We start from the raw sequence: 6,801 nt of genomic DNA on the forward strand, positions 1-6,801 counted from the left end.
ACCACTGCGCCACCAGGGAAGCCCATAATGTCATTCTTTTGCTCCAGTGGTACGTCTGTAGTTCCCAAGAGTAAAATCCCAAGCCCTAATGAAAGTTCCAAGGCATAAAATGAGCTGTCCTCTGATTCTTTCCTGATTTCGTCTCCTACTACTTCACTCCAACCCCACTGACCTCCTTGCTGTCCTCCAACATTCCTTGTAAGTTCCTACTTTATAGCCCTTTACCAACAACACTATTCCCTCTGCTTAGAGAGGTGCCTCCCTAATACCCACACAGCTCTTTCTTTGAATTAGCTAAGCTGCAAGCTAAGCTACTCTAACAAAACACAGCCACTTAATTCAGAAGAGAATGTTATTTCTCTCTGTGTAGAAGTGCAGGGATGGTAGCTGTCTCACTATGCGGTCTCCAAGGTCGTTCCAGTTGTCACCATTTCCCAGTTAGCGGGAAAAAGGCAAATGTCCTTAAAAAGATGACCCAGAAGTTGCACACATCACTTTTTCTCACATCCAATTGGCCCAAAATTAGTCCATGGCACGCAGAGGTGCAAGGAAAGCTGGGAAATGAGTCAGTACAAATGTCAACCATTTGCTTAGCAAAAACTCTGAGGTGCTATCACGGAAGACAACAAGGGTAAAGGATACTGGAGCGCTGTTAGCCTCTGTCATACCACTTCCCTTGATTCAGGACTCAAATATATCCTTATCAGAGAAACCTGCCCTTTTTATCCTTCTGAAACTATCCTCCCCCAGCCACTCTTTATCCCTTTACTCTACATTTTATTCTTTTTCAGCAAATATGAGCAGTTGATACATTCCAGTTTTATTTGTTTATGCTTTCCCTCATCAGAATGAAACACCAGACACCCTGAGGGCAGGGATTTTGCTTTGTTCACTGTTGTATTCCAGAGTCTAGAGCAGCGCTGGGCACACAGTAGCCATTTAAAAATATTTGTTGAATGAATAAATGAATAGCTGTTGAATCACATTTATAGTTCAATAAATATGTAACGGAGCACGGTGGAGACCGGGTTTTAACCTACTCTTGAAAGCTGAAGGAGCACCAATTAAAGCTGCTAGCAGTTTTATGTCTCACATTTCCTTTCATTGAAAATAATTAGTAGAATGGGCCATTTATATTTGTTCACAAATGTGGAGTGTATTAGAGTCTTCTAGAGAAACAGAACGAGTAGGATATAGAGGAGATTTATTATCAGAATTGGCTCTCAGGGTTATGGAAGACAAGAAGTCCCACAGTCTCTCTGCCATTTGCAAGCTGGAGAACCAGGAAAACCAGTGGTATGATTCAGCCTGAATCCAAAAGCCTGAGAATCCCGAGGCTGATGGTGTATTTTCCGGTCTGAGTCTCAAAGCCGGGAACCAGGGGCACCGATGTCCAACGTCCAAGGGCAGGAGAAGATGGATGCCTCAGCTCAAGCAGACAGAGAGTGAATTCATGCTTCCTTGGACTTTCTGTTCTGTTCAGGTCCTCAGCAGATCGGATGATGCCCATCCACGCTGGTGAGGGCGATCTTTACTCAGTCTGCCGATCCAAATGCTGACCTCTTCTGGAGACACCCTCACAGACACACCCAGAAATCACGTTTGACAGCTATTTGGGCATCCTTAGCCCAGTCAAGTTGACATATAAAATCAACCATTACATGGAGCAAAAACACCACACATTGTTTTGGGGAAAGTGTGGAACTATTGTTAAATTGAGGATGTTGCAACTTGAGATGCTAATGTCCTGCGTAGTAATAAAAACAGTGTACATTTCATGAGACTTGGTCGGGTTAAAGAAGAATATTAGGAAATCTGGCATTGAGATTGGACCGTCCTCGAAGATTCTTATTGTTTCTTAAAGTTATCTGTGTGTCTTCGGGCCCAAATATGTACCCACAAGACGTTGTGAACCGGAGTCACACAGGGAGTGAGAAGCAGCCTGACCTTCCCTTCACCTTAAGCTGAAAGCTGAGGAAGGTCATGGGGAGGAGTGGACTGATGGACCAGGCCTCGCCAGGTTTGACCACTGGTGTCGTAACATATAACGAAGCATCTGCGTGCCTCCTCTTGGTCCGTGGAGGAAGCCTAAGCATGTGTGTGGGTTAAGCCTTCCTGAAGAAAATGGACCGTCCCCCTGTCAGCCATCTTGGTGTGGGAGTGAGTTGGCCTAGGATGGAGGAGGGAAGGAACTTCTCTTCCTGAGACTAGACTCCAAGGTAGGAAGATGCCTGGGCATGCTCTTTGGTGGGGGTTGGTCTGGCCCTTCCATGTGGAAGCCTGATAGAAGTTTCCTTTAATACCCCATGCTTTGCACGCTCTGAGACTGATCTGGGCACACAACCGTGAGGTGTGCCCGTGCAGCAGCAGTGCCTGTTACTCTTTATGTTGGGTGTCTGTTTATCCCCACCACAGCCCAGACTTTGCTTGGCCATGAGGACTAGAGCGAGCAACCAGAGCCCCTGCTCAGAGCGACAGGCACAGGGGAACCAGAGCAGCCTGGAGAAGTTAGACGCAGTCTGGAGTAGAAGATTCGTGGCGGTCCAGAGAGCCAGGATTTAACAGGTTACACACCTTCCTCTAGGATGTCCAGAAACCAATTGAGAGGTAACTTCAGAAGGAAAATGGGCTTCCTGCAGTCCATGAGTAGGGCTCCATTGCAATTTGGATATTAAAGAAAGAATGTTCTTGTTTTTCTGGCTGGTGAGATATGGGGACATATCAATTACATCTAATTGGGAATACTGAGAGAAGGATTTATAGTCCTTGTTTCTGACATCCCAGAGTGTTTCTAATTATCCCAAGGAGCATTACAGCTGTCCCAAATATTTCTCAGAAAAGAATTATTCTTAAATATAATGTCATACTGCCTATTAGTAGAAAGGAGACTGACAAGCAAACTAGAGTGTACAACCCGCCCCATGAGAAACAAATGAGCCTTCCTTAGACACGGCTTTCATCATTTGATCCTTCTGCCTCCAAACAGCTAATGGCTCCCGGCTTCCTCTACCATTAAGCTGACATCTTACTGCTTATTTTCTCTTTGCAAGGGAGCCCTTCTTAACTGCTAAACTTATTCCCATCATGAGCTTTCCTTTCCATCCCAGGAGTTTGACAGACTCCCTGCCTATGACCCATTTTGGTCATCGTGGCCCTTAACTTTGCTCATTTTGTTCACACCACCAGAGTTATTTACCCCTTGATTTAGGCACTGTCTTGAATTGTGTGCTAAATGTTTTGCAACTATTTGTTTTGATTCTTCAACTAGATGAAAAGCATCTCTGGGGGAAAGGTAGTATTTCTTATTCCTTTTATGTTCTTTGCTGCATCTAGTGCCATTCAGGCACCTTACATGGCTCAATTAACACATTTTTAATTCAATCTTGAAGAAGAAGTTAGGAATCACTGATCTATAACTAGTTCTTACAACTAAGTGCCCTTCCTCCTGAGACACATGAAGAAGGGTTAGTGTTTCTTTTTTTCTTTTTTTCTTTTTCTTTTTTGCGGTACGCGGGCCTCTCACTGTCTTGGCCTCTCCCATTGCGGAGCACAGGCTCTGGACGCGCAGGCTCAGCGGCCATGGCTCACGGGCCCAGCCGCTCTGCGGCATGTGGGATCTTCCCGGACCGGGGCACGAACCCGTGTCCCCTGCATCGGCAGGCGGACTCTCAACCACTGCGCCACCAGGGAAGCCCGGGTTAGTGTTTCTTAATGCCACTGAAACAACTGGCCACAAACTTGGTGGCTTCAGACAACAGAGATTTATTCTCTCACTGTTCTAGAGGCCAGAAGTCCAAAATAAGTTTCACTGGGCCAAAGTCAAGGTGTCAGCAGAGCCACTCCCCTGGAGGTTCTGGGAAGACTCCATTCCTTGCTGCTTCCAGCTTCTGGTGGCTGCCAGCACTCCCTGGTTGTGGCCACATCACTTCAGTCTCTGCCTCCATGGTCACATGATCTTCTCATCTGCATGTCAAATCTCTCTCTGTCTCTCCTTTATAAGGACACTTGTGTTTGCATTTGGGGTCTTCCTGGATAATGCAGGATAATTTCCCCATGTCAAACTTCTTAATTTAATTATATCTGCAAAGATCCTTTTTCTGTTTAAGGCTACATTTACAGGTTCCAGGGACTAGAACGTGCTACCATTAGGGGCCACTATTCAGCCTACTATAAGTTATCATTTAAACAACATTCTTAAAATTTGATTATGGAAAAAGATGATGTCAAACTAGAAGGAAACAAAAAGTCCTCAATAAAGTAATGACCACTCTACACACACACACACACATACACACCCGCGTGCATGTACCTGCACGTACATGAGTTTGTATGTTAGCAAAAGTATTTCCTACACCATCTGCAGCTTTACTATGGACCACTGTCTTATTTATTTTTAAAAAGACAGAATTAAAACACATGTCAGGCATTTAATTGAGACTGCCAACATGACAAAAAGAAAGATTGGGTTCTATGTACAAAGAGATTTGTTTATAACTAAAGTCTTTTAAAACTTCAATAAAAATGGCATCTACGGTTAATATAGGTTAAAGAACTATTTGGACAGGTAGCCTGAGATAAGACATAATTGAATTTGCAAGTGTTTCTATCAAGCGATGTTCTTTTTTTTTTGCAGTACGCGGGCCTCTCACAGCTGTGGCCTCTCCCTTTGCGGAACACAGGCTCCGGACGCGCAGGCTCAGCGGCCATGGCTCACGGGCCCAGCCGCTCCGCCGGCATGTGGGATCTTCCCGGACCGGGGCACGAACCCGTGTCCCGTGCATCGGCAGGCGGACTCTCGACCACTGCGCCACCAGGGAAGCCCTAGGGAAGCCCTAGGGAAGCCCTCAAGCGATGTTCTTACTCCACTATTTCCTTCCAAATTCCATGGGTTTAATAAATGATATGAGATACAATTATAATACTCAACATTTGTATCACAATTTATAGTTTACAAAGCTCTTGACGTACCTAATCTAATTCGATTCTCACCACAAGATGGTGAAATATGCAGAATGAGTATTATTTTTTCCAATTTTCAGATGAACAAAGAGATTCAGAGAGAGTAAATGACCTGCTCAAGAAAATGTGGCAAGTAATCATCAGGCGTTAACCATGACCCAGGCTTCCTACTCTTGAGTCAGTATATCTTCAAGTACACTGGTATTAAATTCAAGACAAAAATGATGGTAATGAAAAAGAAAAGTGGGCAAAACACATGAAAAGGCATTTCATTTGGCCCCAAATCATAAAAGACTCAAACTTCATTCGTGATCATGGAAATGCAAAACAGACAACAAAGAGATGAAAACACTAAATGTTGGAGAAGATGGACCAAACAATTCTTCATCCATGGCTGATGGGAAAGTAAATTTATACAACGCTCTTTGAAAACAGTTTGGCAGTTCCTTATAAGTTGACCATCATATTCCCTACAACCTAGCAACTCTTTTTCTAGGCATATCCAAGGTAAACTTTTGTACATGTGCGCATAGAGAGATTCACAAGCATGTCTAAGCAATGTAGTTTTTAATAGCAAAAACTGGAGGAAAAAAACCCCTCAAATGTCCATAATCAAGAAATGGGTAAATAAATTGTAATATAGCCATGATATGGAATAACAAATTACAGTTATATGAAGTTATATGAATGAATTTTAGCAATGCAGTTTTCAGTGAAAATAAGAAGTCTTGGAAGATTTCAACCATAATAATAGACATTTTGTAAAGTTTAAAATAAACCCAGACTAAGCAATCTTTTTGAATGACAGTAAGGAATTTAATCATTAATTGAGAAATGCATAAATTGACATCTGAGAGAGAGCTCTTGGCTGATGAGCTGTTTGTTCTGCTGGAACCCTGGCAGCTACTCACTCTACCAGTCTGCCTCTTCTGTCTTTGTCTGGGTCTACCTCTAAACTGGCCCCAAACTTAAGCCAAATCTGGGGATATTCCTGACATACAAAAGAACTGGCAGCAAGACCAGCAGTCTGGTTTTTATTTTGGTTCTGTAGCTTCGTTTAATGAGCATATCTTGGAACCTAGTTTTCAGTCAATCAGATGGTAATAGTTATGATCCAAAAATATGTATAACACATTGTGTCAGGTACTATGGGGAACCTCAGAAAAGCACCCATCATTCACATACTTATCCATCCATCCATTTATTCATTTAATATTGACTGCTTATCTGCTATGACCAGGCAGCGGAATCTAAGATGAACAAGATAATGTTGCTACTATTAAGATACTCACACAGTCCAATGAAGGACAGAGACATATTAACAGATCAGTAAAAGAAGATGTGATAAATCCAACACTGGAGTTATAGGCAGGGGTCAGGAAAGCATGCCCAGAAGAACATCTGAAATGCATCTTTTAGAACAAGTGGAGTCAGCAGGGAGAGGGAAGAAAAAGAGAGGTGGAGCAGAGGGCACATGAACAAACGCCCAGAGCTGAGATACAGCACGGTGTGCCTTAGCTGTGCCTCTGCATCATCAGGATTGATACCTCTGAAACCTTGAATCCCATCTTTCATTGGCTTCCACTGCAGGCTCCAAGCAAGAACCACAGACACAGAGCACAGACGGGGCAAGCGCACTTTATCGGTAGCAGAGGCTACTCTGTTATTTGAAGCTGATGAACTGTGCAGGACTATGAGTTTGCAGCCCTGCTTTACGTGGAGGGAAGAGAAGGAAGGATCTGGCTTCCTGTACTCCACCAGCCCCAGAGTGAGCGGGTGACTCAAGAATGTCAACAACCATCCAAAGGAAGAGTCAAAGCTAAGAGGGAGACCCAGAAAGAC

This window comes from Delphinapterus leucas, chromosome 12, assembly GCF_059928025.1.
Source record: "Delphinapterus leucas isolate spDelLeu-1000000601 "Yukka" chromosome 12, BTC_Dleu_Yukka2, whole genome shotgun sequence".
In the NCBI taxonomy this organism is placed as follows: Eukaryota; Metazoa; Chordata; class Mammalia; order Artiodactyla; family Monodontidae; genus Delphinapterus; species Delphinapterus leucas.